This window comes from Ruditapes philippinarum, unplaced genomic scaffold (genome assembly GCF_026571515.1).
Source record: "Ruditapes philippinarum isolate M1 unplaced genomic scaffold, ASM2657151v2 ctg21_1_1_1_1, whole genome shotgun sequence".
NCBI classification, from domain to species: Eukaryota; Metazoa; Mollusca; class Bivalvia; order Venerida; family Veneridae; genus Ruditapes; species Ruditapes philippinarum.
Genome location: NW_026857242.1, coordinates 300368 through 318741, shown reverse-complemented (window position 1 = coordinate 318741; position 18374 = coordinate 300368). Strand labels below are relative to the sequence as shown.

Genomic DNA, 18374 nt, shown 5'->3' with positions numbered 1-18374 from the left:
AATACCGTCCTTGAATATACTAAATCAAACAAAAACAACAACGTTTTCAAATTCTATTGTGTAAGAAGATCTTAAAGTTTTTTTTGTTCCTATTTTGAATAATTTAGGAGGACCTTAAAGTTTCTTTGTTTCATTTTAATAATTTGATATGCTTTGCCTTACAGTTCACATGTCAAGAAAAACAAAATGTTTTTTATCTAGTTATAATTTGTGTTACAATTTAAGCAATTTGCTAGATTTTACCGAACTGTCAAGAAGAATATTTCAAATCTAGTTGTTAAACGTGCAATAATTGCATTCCTTAATTAATCAAACCCAGACTATTCAGGGACGTTCTAACAGGCTTAAGTGATAAATTCAGGGTCATTAGAAATTCATTTAACTACAAATTTAACTAATTAGCAATAACATTTATAACTGCCAATAAAATTAATAAGCATTTTCTCTTATTCCCTACAATGTGCTATTGATGGTGTAAAATGATGGACCCAAATGGAAATCAGCTTTTTAATACTTATATTTTTTAGGAAAGTGAAAGACATTCATTCGTCAAAATATTAACAAAGTTTACAATCCATTTTTTATATTATTATTAGTCTTTTACCACGTCCCGTTTGGAATTGTTGCTCAAATTTCAATTACTATGACGTTTTTAGAGGAATTATTTGGCATATCAATTAAGTTCTTCTGTTGTTGTTTTTTATCATTTTGTACCTATGCAACATTTTCTTCATCTTGAATAATTGCATGCACGTAATAACAGACTTGCTTTTTAACAGATTCAAAAATGGCTCATCATTTTAAATATTATAGAGAAAATATTATTATAACTGATTTTCAGTTGCAGAGAAACAAGTTTGGAAAAGCAAATATTTAGAATCACTGTATCGCGTGTTTATGTTCTATAACGGACAACTGTTCCCATCATCTTTGATCTGGTTGCTTAATCAATGACAATGTCTTGATGCTGTACAAATGCGTAGTTAATGATTACAGCCGATTTCTACTCATCTATCACTACTCACTTCATACTAGGCTTTTACTGGTATCTGATCTTTGTAGTTTGTAAACAGGCTTATTTTAAATTGATACCATTTATTTCTTTATTTTTACCATTTCCATTATCGTGATTCAAATATTTGTCATTTGATCTTAAATGATGTTTAATCACCCGTCAGACACGACGCTTTTCGTGAAATCTGCTCCATGATGATTAAATGTAGAATTCGAGATTAACTTCCTTTTTTCCCGATCGATCCAGCAGCATTTTGGACTTTGAAACTGTTGACAGCATATCTGTTTTAGAAATTAAAGAAGCCATTTCCATTGCATATTTTATGACAAAATAGGTTTGGATGAATCATTTTCATGTGCACGCTGTGTTGTGAGTAATTCGTAACTCGTGCAAGATTTTTCACAATCTTCAATATTCAAAACTGCTTGCATGAGTGTTCCTTGTACTACAAACAGTATGCCAAGGTCATAACAATTAAACTGGGTTGGTGCGCCGTTAAACTAAACAAACATACCAATGCTTACAACATACGTTATTATAATAACACTGCATATTCTCTTGTAAGAAAATACCTGACATAAGTATAATGACTGTGGACTTTATTATCATATTATTAAAATATTTTAGTATTTATTTTATATTTTACATATATTTCTTTCTGTAGGAAGGATGTTGTACTTGAAGGCGGAGCAAAGAAGTTGCAGGTCCGCAGATATATTTTATCTTATCTTTAATAACATAATTGTAATCATCAAATATGAAAAACAAGATCAACAAGGAAAGGCGGCGTTCAATGAACGCAACCCCCATATGACCCAGCAACAAGAACCAACGGCAAGGAGCCCAGGCGGACCCCAAACATAAAAAGGACAGGGTAAAAAACAATTTTTACGTTTAATTTAAACATGTGCAAGAACTTAAATAATTGATTTTGTATTTCACAAGTGCAAGAATAAACCTTAAAACAGATTACCACAAATTCTCATATTTAGAATTTACGTGAAGGTATAGTAAACACGTGGTTAATTCAGTAGAAGTTTGCAACGATGACGAGGTCAAACGAGATGTAATGCGAATAAGACATGTAACTAAATGATAATATCTTTTGTAATCGTCAAACTGGTGATTGTCCATCCTAATTATCTCAATGATAACTGGACGTCACATCCATTAACGTTGAACCAATCAATTTATAAATGTTCTTGAAACAGTTCTTGGTATGTGTATTATGTTAAAATTATATCTTAACGGCATACAAAAGAATAAAAAAATATGTCTAAATTCATATAAAATATAATATACAAGATCAACAAGGAAAGGCGGCTTTCAATGAACGCAATCCCCACACGACCCAGCAACAAGAACCAGTGGCAAGGAGTCAAGGAGGACCCCAAACAAAAAACAAGACAGAGCACAATTAACAGCATCTACAAATGCTTTTGTCTTATAATGAAATGGAAAAGTGAAACAGTTATTGATTATAGTCTCATCAAAAACAATAAATGTATTTTCCCGAAATGAAGCGAAATACTTTTCCATCCGCGCCAAATTTGCATCAAGTCTACTTGCAGATAATCAATACTGATATTTACATTATTAGCAAGCATGTTCAAGGTAATTACTGAATTATTCTTGCTACAACACGTATCCTCCCCCAATTCTGACAGCCTCCACAGATCAATAGAATCAATGCAGAATTAGAATTTGTAGCACGTTAATGACTTTCAGTTAAAATAACTTTTACACAATTGAATTTAAATGCGGTAAAAACTCTGAATGATTTTATTATTATAAACCAAAATTTAGCATTTATATACTAGTATTATATTTAACTTGCTTAAATACATGTATAAACGTTTATATATATATCACTGTAGAGGTTTCTATTTGAATATATTAACATCAACATGATCTAATGTTTTGAATTTATTCCCTTGTCCCCCAAATTGTCTTAAGATATCATAAATACTCATAAATAAGGACAAAAAAGAATACATAAGGGGCGCCAAAAATGACAAAATTGAAACAGAAATACTGCAGGCTTGCTCTGACTGAATTGAAATGATTTGATTCAAAGAACTTGTGTTTGTCACAGAGGGAAGGAAAAATGTTAAATTTTGCAACTTTACGAATATTTTTGGAATACCTTTTGTAGCTCGACTGAGTCACCCGACCGCTTATACATTTTCCCCACAATTAGTGAACAGTTCTATATTGTGACATGCAATATCGTTAGTACAAATTGTTGTCTACTAAAAAGTGCGAGAAGAAACCCCTTTGCCACGTATTTCTGAAAAAATACGCAAATTTTCGGATAAAAAGCAACACTTAGCACACGTATCTTAAGAACATTGACAACATTTTAAGTAAGCAGAATTTATCTTGCAGAATGAGCAAATCCATATTTTAATAAACGGCAATACCTTCATTGTATGATTTATGCCAATTACAGCCAATTAATTGCGTGAATCATTTAACAATTATTCATGCATCTATTATAGTGATAGTGAATAATCTTAAACTTCGTTAAATAAGATTATCATGGATTTCAATTATCAGTCAATCTTTATTGCGAAAGTTTTAATTATCACATGACATGCAAACATGTTTTAATGGTATGATGAGTCACAAGCACGACAGGTTATTTCCTGCTTCTATCAAATATATAATACAATTTTTTAAACGGCGCCGCTCATCGGTGAATTGTATGTTCTTATTTCGGCATGTAAAATTGTAGTGATGTAAAATTTTCTATGAGGGAAACACAACAGATCAATGTTAAGTTGGGAAATAAAATAGCCTCGGTAATAAAGGCAAAGATCTGACATCAAGATATTACTGTATAAATCTCCCTCTAGGGAACTGACGGCATTATCCTTATGAATATATACGACTTACTTCTTCATAAAGTCGAGACATACTTGATAACTCAAACACAACCACTTGTCTATCAACTTGACATTTGTGATGTTGTATGCTGGTTTTGACTTTTGAGGATTGTGAAAATTATGTTGAATTTTTGTAGAAATTTTCATTTATTGAAATTCCATGCACTATTTTGTGATATATATTTTCACAATAGATTAAAAATGTTTCCACTCATTTTCAGATTGATATGTGGATACATAATTTGTATATATTTTGGATATGCAAAATTGTTTGATCAATGCATATACTTTCCTAAGTACTGAAATTTGAATAAAGAAAATGCATTCTGTAATTACCCTTTTTCTTGTTCATATAGGTAAACCATGTATAGAATTATAAATTTACTAGATTTCTATACAGTTAATGATATTCCTTTAGTCTCCCAGTTTCTAAATATTCATACGAAGGAAAATCAAGGTCAATGTACATGTAGTAAAGTAATCAAAGGTACAATAACGAGAATTAAACTTAGGTCCACACTTCCATTTTGTCGGTCCTTTCTAGTATCGGTTTCATTCATGCTAATGACAGTATAATTCAAAAATTATAATGTTTTAATACATCTTGTGCGTATTATTATAAGAGATATTACAACAATGGCACACTTGCGACCATTAAATCTTGTTCGAAATCAACCAAGACCAAGTTATTTTCTATGTTTATTCATACAATGGTCTAGGGTCAAAACTATAACTTTGCTTGAGAACAGTCGTATACAATATTTCTAGAAATTCAGGTGTAATTATTTACAACAAAAATAAAATGCATCAAACATTGAAACATTTGGCTACATTTAATACCATACAAGCAATGGATTACCGCTGAATACTTAAAATATAAACCCGAACTTTTTTGCGTAAAGTTAATTTCACATGATTATATCTGTGAAATGCATGTTGGTCTTTTATTGTCGACATTATTTATTTGAAAACGTCACAAAAAGTTAAAATAGAATTCGAAATAATTCTGTGCACTTAAAACCACTGTTAATATTGCATGATATTTGTCATTTGCAGCCTATTAACCTTGGGTGAATCATTTTCCAGCTAAGTATTTCCAGGGAGCTTTAAGCTCTTTTCAAAATGATTATCTACATTTCAGCGACAATTTATGGTTTATATGATCGACATGGTCTCGTTGCATGCAATTTGTGTAAGATATAATGAATTTAAAGGTGCTCTGTAATACCAAAAGGTAGATGTTGCATGTTATCGCATGACATATTGTATCGTATAGCCACATTAATTGATATTTTAGGTTTAATTAAATGCTTGAAAGGCGAAACGATTGTTGTCTGTATTCACTTAAAATGTTGTGAAACCTAAAGACCTAAAGGATTAAGAAAATACACGTAGATTTGAAGGTTTTACCATTTTATACAAAATTATCAAAATATTTTACATGGAAAATTATAAAGTATCTAGTAAAAAATACAACCTATCAAATAAGACTGCGTCAATTTCACAGTTGAGCTCATAACAGCCTAAGAGAAAACAAAATGACGTGACTAAGATAAGTGGATACTTCCTGAAATTGAATATATAGATCAAACCACTGTTTTAGTACCTCGAGGGATGTAATCATACAACTATGCAAAGCGTATATACAGAGTATTTAGATGTACATTTAATGGTGAAGTATCTGATTATGAATTTAATAACGTCAATCGTACTTGAATCAACGTGGCATTTGTAATATGACATTCTATAATCGTTGAAAAATAAATATGAATAAATATGAAATCATTTTGCATAAAAAGAAACATTTGAGACATTTAATGATTCATTTAGCATAATTCAAATGAATAAATTTATAGTTAAATAGTGGTCTTAGACTACAACTATTTAAAAACCTGACCCTTGCGTTTTTATTGTAGAATCCTTATATGTATTTACGACAATACTAGTTTCTTTTTGTATCACATATTGTGATTATTGTCAGATATTATTCACTTAAAAACTTACAACCTCTCAACACTGAGAGCTTGGATAGGATACATTACCATTAATTCTGTCTTACACCCCAGGAGTGGTTGGTTTCAGCAAGGAAGCGAACTTAAAAATGGTTAAAAAAAACTTTATATCACAATAAATGTGTTAATAGATAAATACAGAATCCCTAAAGAAAGCCCAACACGGCAAAATTGAAAATGTTGCAGGCTCGGTTTGATTGAGCCTGTTCATGGACGGTACTGGAAAGTGCAAGTTACCGTCCACGCCCCCTAGCACCGGCTTAAGCAGAATTCAACATTTAAACGTGAAATAGTAAAATTTTGAATTTAGAATCATCCGCAGATGTAAGAAACACTTATCTTAGTAATGATGATATATGTGTTTCGTCTCTTTCTCATATGTTAACATAATATGAGTAGATATCACGATAGTATTTAAGACAAGTTTCTGACACTTTACCGACGTACTCAAGATTGGTGGTTAACTAGAGTTCCTCCATCAATAACGCAGTAGATCTTGTATCAATTTATCGTGGTATAGATCTCCCTCAGGGGAACTGCATGGCCATTTTCTTTTATGATATATTTGACGTATATACAGCCTTCGTAATATAATTGATAAAGTCAATCTAACACTGGCACTTGTCTAATATGACATTTGTATTGCTGTATTCAATTATCGTTGGACACAAAGATGATCCGCCTGAGTAATACCAGTATGACCTATCTGAAATTATTCATTTTATACATTTCCTGGGCAATGTATATTATTTCGGATATTTAATACAAAAATCTGGAAACAAAGTGATCCCTCGGAAGCATTAATCACAACAAAATAACATGAAAATTGCAGACTCGTACAGTACATGAGAGATAATGAATAAGTGCAACATCCCTCACACCCCCTAGCACCGGCTTGAGTGGTACTCAATTCTCAACACTTAATAGTGCTGGCATCAATGATTCCGAAGGACAAGAAAAATATAACAACACTGAAGTCAAGTATGGGGCAACTTTTTACAGCTGCCACACATCACTTGACACCTGCTGTTGTGAAGTATAAAAATCTGGAAAAACAAAGTGATCCCTCGGAAGCATTAATCACAACAAAATTACATGAAACTTTACGATAATGGTGTGCAATGGACTGAATGAACGCCACTGAAATCCAAACATCGTATCAATTGTGCAACAGATTAGTACACACATTATTAAACTGACACTACCAGAGCTGGCTCAGACGAACCAGTCCTGCAGCATTTGCAAATGTTCTGTTTGGGTGTTCTTTTAGGGATTCAATTTTTTCTACCTAACAGTTTCGTCATATGTTTGAAAATCCTCTTAAAGTTAAGAAGAATCGTATGGTTCTATGCTTGATTTGTTAAAATTTTGTTTAATTTCATCAACAATGGAAGCGACTTAATGATATTAATCTAATCCAAAAGTAATCAGTTTGATTTTATGACAATGCAATTGTTGCATTCGGTGTATATTTTTTATTAAGTACTAATACCAGTTATATACAGTTTAAATTACTCTCTATTTAGCTTCTTTATATTTTGTATCATTTGCAATTCATAATTTGTAAAGTTACACATAAAATATTGAGTGATATGTGTTTTTATTGCGATTTTTTAAATGCTCCTATGCTTTGAATAACAGCATTATTTTATGTCAATGTAAATGTTATTCTAACCATGGCCAATGTCAATGATCTATCAGATAATGAATGTAGACTGCCTACTGGCGACCATCGAACGAGACTAATACCATTATATCTATTCAAGATTAAAGTAGTATTGGCTTTAGATTTAGATATTAACAGATTAAGATTTAAGTAGTTTTTACTTTAGACTTAAGTTTCATTGGCTTTAGATTTAAATAATATTGGCTTTAGATTTAAGTTCCATTGGCTAAAGATCTAAGTATCACTTGCTTTAGAAAATGCTTTATACGGGTATTTAAGTATCTTTGGTTTTAAATTTAATACATATTTGTTTTACATTTAAGTATTTTTAGCCTCAGATGTGGGTAATATTGGGTTTACATTTAAGTATTATTGAGAAATAAAATCGTTAAACCATGCATTGGTTTATCTTAGTTATTATTAGGCACGACAATTTCGTATATGTATCATGATATTCATATTGTACAACGTATCATTTTCAAACAGAGTTTTAACGCATTTCTGATTTAATTTATTTACTATGAATGTTTTAAATCCGACATTAATTGACATGTCAATTAAAGTCCGTAGTTTCACTGATTCCAATAAATTGTGTCTGTGTCGGAACTGTTATGTTAAAAAAAAACTTATACCAATTGTTGTTATATTTCCCAACAAAAACATCACATACTAAAAAAACTAAACACGTTATCATCTGAAATCAGATTTTTTACACATATTAAAAAAAAATACGCAGAAAATATGTTTAAAGAGAAAAATGCCCGTCTTCAAAATCTAGGTTATTCCATTATCGATCTAGTAGTTATTTTCTTCTCATTTATCCTGATAAACATCTATCCGTCAAACGTGTTCGAGTTAATAGACTCTTCATTTTGGAAAGAAAGCAAATTGAAAATTAGATAAGGTATTAAAACGGACATCAATCACTGGGTAACAGAAACTTGCAAGATCTTTTTAAAGGGTTTAACTACCACGCCTAGAAACGCTTGCCAATTTCTTCAAGAAAATATTTTTGTACAAATGCTTGCATGTTTTGTATCTTTGATCAATATCAAGATAAAAGTTTAACTTAAAATGAAACAAGGAACTTACTTTTTGTAATGATAGTTTAATTTGACTGGTGTGTATATTTTGAGAAATCTTATAACAGCCTTTTTGTTATTGTATTTTCATTTTATTACTTTTTCTTTTGGGTTCGTTACAGTGATTGTACACAAATAGCTTTCTGTATATATTCCGTCTTTGGCAAACTGTATAAATGTATGTTTTGCAACATAAAACATAGTAGAACATTTCATATACTCATATACTAATATCAAATATAGCAAATAATAAGCAATGATCGTCGGATGAATATTAAGACATGGACGCTTATATCATTTTATGGTGCATAATCGTGAGATTTTATTATTTTCTGTTTGTTTTCTCTTATTAAACAGAATTGGCATTGACATCTTCATTTAGACTTAAAAAGTCATGCTGTTAACAGAACGCGTGATTATTGGGAATCCTATTTGATTATGAGTGTAAAGCGAGTTATCCTAATGAATGCAGAAAGATATAAAACAATAGCTATGATGGATTAACTTGAAAATTAAATGTTTAACATTTCTTAGACGAGTTCAAGTTTGAAAATAAATCAATATATTTTATTTATGGCAATTACCTAATGTTTATTTAATACATGTACAATGACGTTATCTAAGACCATATAATTATATAGCATTGTAGTCATTGTATGATTTGCTTGAGAACCATTCAGACAATTTACATCTGTGTAAGAGTTGACATATAAAACATATAGGTTTTTAACCTTAACTTTGTTAAAATCCGAAAGTGATAAGCCCTTGCCACCAGTTTAGAGCCAGGCCAACATGTACGCTCGTGCAGTCTATCCAGTACTGACTTTACATTTTCCTCATCATTCCCGGATAATTTAGAATGGATAGTTCCATGAAGCAGCCGGATAGGTCCATTTAAGAAATTTACCAGTGAAGAAGGGTTAATATTTCGTAATGAGAATATACAACGTGAGAAGTACAAGTTGTTAGTTGGTTTATATGTCTTTCCAATTAACTCTTTTATTCAGACATATACATGATTTTAAGATCACACACAAGTACTCGAGACAGTTACTTAAACTTGACATTTATTCCGAGAAAAGACTTCTTTCATTTTCTGTTAGGATTTAATTCAGTTCGATAAATCAAAGTTATGTAGAAGGTCATTCAAAACTGGTGACAACTACATGAACAAACAGAAAATGATTTCTGAATTAGTTAATGTATCAGATAAACATTCCTTAAATGTATCTTTAGAAATAAAATATTGATACAATGCATTGTGTAAATTATGATATCATGTCACCCTCAAACAATATTATGAAAACACATATGTATTAACAAATTTTTACTTTTGATATGCATATATATTAAACAAAATTTAAATAAAATAATATTTACAAGCGAGATGCAGCTGCAGAGCAGCGACACAATGTTAATTTTTAAGTTTCAGAGAAATAAAGCTTCTATCATATTACAAACATACTAATAGGCAATTGTGTTCCTGCGAATAAAGCCGTTCTTTTTTAGATATCTTGCAGAGACAAATGTACTTTTATTTACAAATAGGAAGACTCAAACTCGCTAGACTTAACGTCTGATATGGAGTAATAACTTACAGTTTAACCGTACATGAACTGCATGATATATTCTATTCCTAGTAATCTTATATGATGAAAAAGGTATGTAACTTTATCATAACCATAAGAAAAAGAAATAATTTCAAAACATTTCTGAAAATTAACGAAAAGAAAACTAATAATAAAATTTATTTGCCAAGGTCATAGAGATCAAATTATACCAATTGTCAGTTATGCAAAATAATAGTTAATTGAATTATAGTGTAAGATATAATTCAAAACAGAAACAGAAACAAAATTATGATAACACGATTGTATATGCAAATACATGTATACAGAAATCTCGTGCCAAATACTTATCAATTTCAACGTGCCACATCGCATCGATATTCGTATACATGTATATATTGATGTCAATCTTTTACGCAGCAGACTTTATAGATTAACCCGCCTTGATTAAGAAGAAAACAAAATGAATGTTTAATCGTGTCAGCAAAGAATTGTATAACTACTTTCAAACAGTATAACAATTTCATCTGATGAAAATAAAACTTGTACAATGTATAGATACAACAAGTTACACCACAAGGCAAAATCTTACCTCCTGTTAAATGTACTTAATTCCAAGTTAATTAATTGTCGTTCAATGATAACAAGTAAATCAACTTCTATAATTGATACTTTTTTAATTAGTTAAATAATATTGTAATCCGTAGGTTTTTTCTCCGCGTCAATTAAAGTCATAGAATAAAATATGCACAAAGCTAAATCCATCTTTTAAAAGAATCCGATATTTCACGACGATTCCAAGATTTCTGCGTGGTATGTATAATACGGGACGGCACAGAGCTTTTTGATCAATACATTGAACTAGACGCTTGCACATCTAAATCACTTTGGTTGGAATTTCAAGCTTCCAGTGATTGCTTTTTGCCGATGCGTTCATATGCCACGATCGTTATAATCCGAAAAGAAAAGACTTGTTCGTAGATAACCGTACAAGTACAAAAAATATTTTTATCGGTGACTCATAAATATAATATTATACGCTTCATATATATAAAAGGATAATAAATCACCTCTAACACGAAAAATACTGTCAATTTGGTCTGGTTATAGCAGCAGTTTAGACCTGGCGGATATAAAGATATAAATTCAAAGACTGGCTTTAGTTTCACATGTGATGAAACTTACCAACCTCTCCAGAAGAGAACACCATTGTCTTAAGGAAAGTATGAACATTGATAAGTCCAAGATATATGCCTGAATCGTATCGTTTATACACTAACTGAAAAAGCATTAAAGCGTGTTAGCGTTAAAAAGATACGTATAATAAAGACGGGGAAATCCTTTTTTTATCAGCAAAATGGAAGTTTAAAAACCCCTTTTCTGACATATGAAATAAACTTGGATTTATTGTTAGTTGAACCAAGATCTTATCTAGCATTATGAAATATTGATGTAGCGTGACATTAAACAATAAACGTCGTAATATGTCATAAAGAAATGACGTGGATCCGTATAGATCACCAACAGTAACAGAAAGTCTGGCTGCATAGAATCTAATAAATAGATCTATTTGACTTTCAATATGAAATATTTAGTAGTAAGTGCATGTAATACTGCATTTTCCTTTTTTTTCCTGACGATATGAAATTTAAATCGCCGTTTTGGAAGTTACATGTAAACGTACATTATTCTATTGATGCATGCTTTAAGAATTCCAACGATAACCACCACAGAAAATACATGCACATGAATATATTATAACTGCATATCCCAAACTGTCGGCTTATTAAAACAATATGTCTATTTCAGCTCTGCTGTGTATGATTAAAATGCAAGGCTTACTTAGTTTTTTAAAAATAAAATTCTTAAATATTTCCAATGAATAGCCTTCTGTTTCTCTGTATCATCAAGTTAGCTAACAGGTAAAAAGGAGGGGAAATGAAAAATAAAATGAATGAGTTCTGTAGAATATCTTGTGATATAGCATTATTTCATTTATTGTTAAAGAATTCCCAAGAGAAACTGATTACTGACAGGTCTATGAAACGAAACAGACAACAATACGCGAACTGCTAACACCGATAAAATACCTAGTAATACCATTGGCAGTTACAAAACAAAAATGATCAGTGAAATATTGTCATTCATATACGACTTACTATTTTACTATTGAAGACGAAAGCTGTATTTTTCTGTTTTATTTTTATTTATTGTTTTTTGGTTTATGATAAAAAATAAATATAAAAATGAAAATAAGTGCAATTTACATGTGATTAAAATATCATCTTGTATCTTGTATCAACAATCAAAAAATGTGTTGAAAGCTTTTGGAATATACAAAATTTTATATATCATTGTAGTGCATTATTGTTTATATCGACTAAGCTATACTTCATTGACTATTTTGGAAATGACCAAAGTCAATCGTTTTGTAGTTTCTTAAATAATTATACATTTGTACTTGAAATATTGGAAATGATTTCCACTTTCAACTTTTGACAAAGGTGCTTCTTTGGTTTCTATTCTGCGAAGACGTATTCTAGAAACCTAGAACAAAATGACATTTCATTGTCGACTTATATAATTCATTTTTTTTTCTTACGTTAAAAAGTGCTTGTATATACAATAAACATGATAAATCCAATAAAAAAATGTTTTATAATTTTGTTATCTTTACCATAATTATTTTTTCACTCATAGACAAATCAAGTTAATTTGGCATCAGATAAATTACCATACTTAATTAATTTTTATTGATTTTCAAACTATTTTAAACATGTATTGATAAATAAAAATGGAAACGTATTTATTTAAAATATTATGAAGAATATAATACTTTTGGAGCCTCAAAACAACAGTGATGCAAGGAATCCTTATATATTTAGGTTTCATCTGCAAGCTGGTAAAAACAATTAAAATCAGATAAGACATCGTACATTCAAAATACCTCATGATTCTTTATCATTAGATAGAACGTGTCAGCCTGGGGAAGCAGATTAATTCATGTTGTTGTTTGTTTTCAAATAAGTGATAAGCATCGAATATGTCGACAGAAGCATATTTGTAAGCAGCAATAGTTTTTACCCGCAGAAAAGCTATCAAGAATTGTAGAATATTCTTTAAAATTAAACATTTTGACAAATTGTTCTTCATTTCTAGAAATTAAGAACGGGAAATTATAACAAATAGTTGAAAAAAAGAAATGATTATTTAAAGTTTGAATTCACGAAGATAAGGAAATGTACACTTTGTTTTCTTCTGACGCTGCTTAAAACGCGTATCTGTTAAAGAACATGTGTTTGATAAAGAACGCAATAACGAACACCACAAAATGCGTTTTAATTTGAACCGCTATTTAATGTACAATGACGATATCGGTAATTTAGAGGACTGTAAACTTGAATCGAACGAAAAATATCAAATTGTTTACTTTGCCTACTCAGTGTAAATGCATTGAATCCTTTAATCATTTTTTTACATATCGTGATGTCGTTGTTGTTTTGATTTTCAGATGAAACGTCTTTCCTACATCCTTGTTTGTTTCCAGCAAGACAAAAGGAGTAAAATCGATAGCCGCATTTGGCTGTCTCAGAAAAGTCTCCGTCTATACTAATTATTTTAGTATTCCCAGATTCCCAGAGAACAGAAAATCAGTGTGGAGGATCCCTCCCCCAATACTGTAGATGTTAATGTCAAGATCGATACATTCATTTCCATACGAAAAGAACAAATCAAGTTTGACATTCTAAGATATCAAACAAAGAAGCAGATATTGAGCAACATCTTCCGGAGAAATATTCTGGAAAATATAATTTCGCATAGATTATACATTATATTTAAAGATATAATATTCCTCTTTTTTAGTAAAATATTTTTTAGCAAAAATAATTCATTTAAAAAGAATGTACCACATTTTCTTCGAAGTGGGTCTGAATTATGGTTTTTCATTTAAATGTGTGTATATGTAATTGTATTGTTTTAACATTCTTGCCTGTTGTTCAAGAAAATAAAATAAGCATATCATTTCCTATAAAGAGGGGTTGTATATTAATACGCTGTATGTGTCGTACATTTTCAGCGATATACAATTGTATTGATGACATAGAAAATGTTTTTATAGGTCAATCTGTACAATACCTTTTTGTATTCAGACATATTCGGATATTTCCAAACTGAAAAATTCACTATTTGTCTGTTCAAAGGAAAATACTGATTATACCGGTGCTAAGGGCGTGGACGATAGCTTGTAATTACCATTATCATCCATGAACAAGCTCAATCAAACCGTTCCTGCAACATTATAGCGTTCATCCACTAATCCGTTGTATCTGTTTTCTAAAGAATTGATTGACCTCTTGTCCAGTATATGCTGATTAATCAAATCGGACATATGATCCAACAGCTTGCTTTGCTCTTATACATTATTCCTAAACAGATATATTTTTGTATTTTTTTTATATAGAACCATGGCAACTGTCCAGGGCATTCAAGGCTATAGCTGTCAAACCAAAGACTTATATCGTTTCTTTTTAACCTTATCTTTATAGCTCAGTGTAATGTATGTTAAAAATAAGATAAAACAAGACGGGCACGTTTTTAATAAAAAAAAGAAGAATGCCACTCAAAGCAACCGTTAATTTCGCTTCATTTCGTAATGTATTGGACACATTATCAATGCATGTTCCAAATAATCAACTATATACAATTTGTTCACCCGCTAGCCGTTTAAATGGTATGATACCTACTAAACATTTGTTTACAACAAAAGGCTAAAATATTTTCCCCGAATAACTTAAATTTTAAATTTTAATGTAAATTTCAGTCACTACAGAAATGATTTTGTTTTTTTATTGAACACACACGACTACTTATACTATAATATTGATGATGTGAATAGTATAATAATAATTTCAGGTGAATATTATTAATGAATATATGTTTATGGTGAATAATTGGTCCGTTGGGCCGGCTGTAAATTATTTATTTTTGTTATGTGTAAATTGTCATACACATGTCACTAGATCTATAATAAAATATTTACTAACTTAGTAAACTTACTAGCTTACCACCTATTTTTTGGTTCCGAAATATTATCCGGCACTTATCCATTGTTATGTAGCAAATGTTTGAAAAATGTTTTTTTATATTTCTTACTCAAACTTTAACGGTAAGAAGCTAGATGTATATCTAATGAAATAGTTTTATTAAATTTATATACAGTAAAATTATGTCGATTTAAAAAGCATAATATCACGTGTTATTTGATACACATGACTTTTGAACGTAAACAGAATAAAATGTTCCGGAACAAAATACTTTACTGCTTTTTAAGTAGGTTTTATCTGTTTGAAAAATGATTTCGTACATGCCCTCCTCGCTCTTAAGGACATCGAAAACAAATTACTTTCATATAGGTATATGCATTTATGTTTAAAGAGATCTTTGCTTTGTCAAATTACCAAACTGTAAAAATCTCTATATTTCAAACTTTTTTAAAAGCATGTTTCTACCATATTGACAAAGTTTTTCATGTAAAATAATTTACATGCATATGACAATATGAATGCAATTTATTGTTATATATAAACAGTTCATTTTTCCATATTGCATTTACTCCTCGAAAAATCGTAGGCATCCTCTAATGTTGTACCTACTACTCTTCATTGTCAACATCCGCTCTATCCGCAGTGAAGTGAGATTATGATATTGTTAAATTTGAAATAAATTTCATCTATGTACAAAGATCCAGTGGTTATCTGAGACAGATTTTACTTATTAAAATCGATTCTTTTACTACATTTACTTTAAGTAAGAAAAAGTACATATTATAATTCCGTTGCAATTTACAAAATCGTAATGTATTTTGTCTTCAATCAAACAATGTTGATTTTACAAAATGACCCTTACTAGTGGTTTAATTTATAACATGCCTTGTTGTTACTTTTATCTGCTGATCTTTTGTGCAAAATTTAAATCTATTTATAACTGGTTAACAAAGTTAACAATAAGAGACCTTGATCAAGCTTTCCATTTTTAACAAATTAATGTTTGTTTCAAACTAATCTGAATGCGTTTGTAAATATATTCATATTTAAATCTTTCTTATCAAATCAAAGAGAAGTAAACATATAAAATCACAAAGCACAATATAATGTTTTTGACCATTTTGCCACAGAATTGATTTCTTCTTGACGCATGTTGTTGACCAGACAGAATACTTGTGCACTTACTTGGACGAACGTTGAACCGGAAGTTATTTGAAATGAAGTAATTAATGATAAAAACTTCCCAGTAAAGTACAAGAAACTGAAGTCGAACTGCCTCTGTCTCCTATATGGCAGCCTTAACATGTTTATTATTGTTATATAGAAAATGGACAGTCTGAAAAGGATAATGGACAAGTAACTTTTAGAAACCTTATCTAATAACAAATAATGTTGAAATACAACAAATAATGCTCAAATACGATTCAAAATGTATCATCCTGACTTTGCAAAATTTAGTATAGCATTACAGTTAATCATGAAGCGTCTCTTTTAAAACTTACGTTTTATGTCTTTTTGTGAAATGCAATCTCGATTTCATTTGATTGTTTTTCCGCAAACTGTTTGCTCGTTACGTTAAGGGCACACTTATTCTTCTTTTGGGGGCCATAAACAGCTTTTCCTGGAATAGCGCGAACATGCCACATTGAGGTGCACTGAAAACCTCTGTGTAAATGTTAGATTCTATTTAAGCATGTACTTGGGGACGTGGACGATAGTTTTGCACTTACAGGAACACATGAACAGACACAATCAACTTAGTTTACAACATTTTCAGTTTTGCCGTTTTGAGCGTTTTTAGCGGTTTCGTTTTACTTCTGTCCTATTGTATCAAACACTGTATTATGATTTGTCTTCCACGGGTTGCGTTGATTTTTCACACACTGATAAATAATTGTAGTTATACTAATTGCAAGGTTTTGAATTCATTTAAGAAGCCAATGACTAAGACATAGTAAAATGTGTTCATAACATTAAACATAATTAAAGTGAAAAGGGAATAAAATCACTTGCTTTTCCTCAATAAATCTCTAACCTCATTTTGAATTTATTTCTTTTTAGAATCAGCTTAATCGAATCTATAATGTGTAACGAAACATGGTAATTAAAATCAAAATGACATAAGTCAGTCATATTATGCTTATTTTTCTATGTAATATAATAATATTATCACATATATAGTAAAATGATAAACATTAACGTTTGAATTTCTATTACAGAATATAACACATTTTGATATATAACATAACCCGTTGTAGTCGAAAGAATCCCATGTGATCATGGGAACTGACAGTTCATTTAATCAACACAGACAACAATATGCCAACTGGTAACACTGATTAAAGTCGAAAACATCGTATTTTCGGTGATAGAATACAATTTATTGTGTGTGTCATTAAAAGACGACCTTACTATAATTGTTAACAGACAATTAATACAATTACATATTAATGGATTTAAAATTACCAAATTAGAATGCATATTTGGTATTTGTACAATGAATTTGTAAAGGTGTTAATTTTCGTAAAATAGAAATATCTTATATAGTAAATTAACTTGCAGAACACCATATAAAAATGTATATATGTAAATACAATTTCTAGAATATTATAACTTCATTAATTTATTTCCCGGTTTGAAGAAGTTTAGAAATATAGAGTATCCTCTGAAGCAGACAAACTACATGTAATCAAACGTTCTTACTGATATATGTTCTATGAATAATATGATTGACTGAAATAAGTAGTACAAGAAGGTAACTAACTATCATCTGTCATGAGCTGCATTCAATTCATTCACGCTTTCATTATTTCACATGTTCAGACTCAATTAAACCTGATGTGAATTTGTCTTGTAATAGTGCTGTTTTTTTATGCTTCCAAGGGATCATTCTTTTCCAGAGTTTTGAGTTAATATTTATTGTTTGCTGTCGTATGTTATTTACTAAACATTAACCGTTGCCTTGAAACTGTTTAAAGTTCATGTACGCTTACGATAACCAAAACGGACAGTATAATCACAAAATAAATATACTCTATAATTTCAAAAAGTAAATTTGTCCCAGGGCATTATTCTATGAGGAAGAAAGTATTACTTTT

The 18374-nt window shown here is 30.2% G+C and overlaps 1 protein-coding gene across 4 annotated transcripts in view; it reads right to left on the bottom strand.

The window, feature by feature from the left end:
* The window catches only part of LOC132749166 (potassium/sodium hyperpolarization-activated cyclic nucleotide-gated channel 2-like), a 211143-nt gene extending 200064 nt beyond the window's left edge, over positions 1-11079 (bottom strand). For 3 of the 4 annotated variants that reach the window (XM_060738870.1, XM_060738869.1, XM_060738871.1), the window contains exon 1: positions 10824-11078. The gene's annotated coding sequence lies outside the window, so the exon portion shown is untranslated. Of the gene's footprint in view, positions 1-10823 lie in introns of all 4 variants that reach the window. The other variant, XM_060738866.1, reaches the window with a different exon arrangement.
* Positions 11080-18374: the final 7295 nt, after the last annotated feature.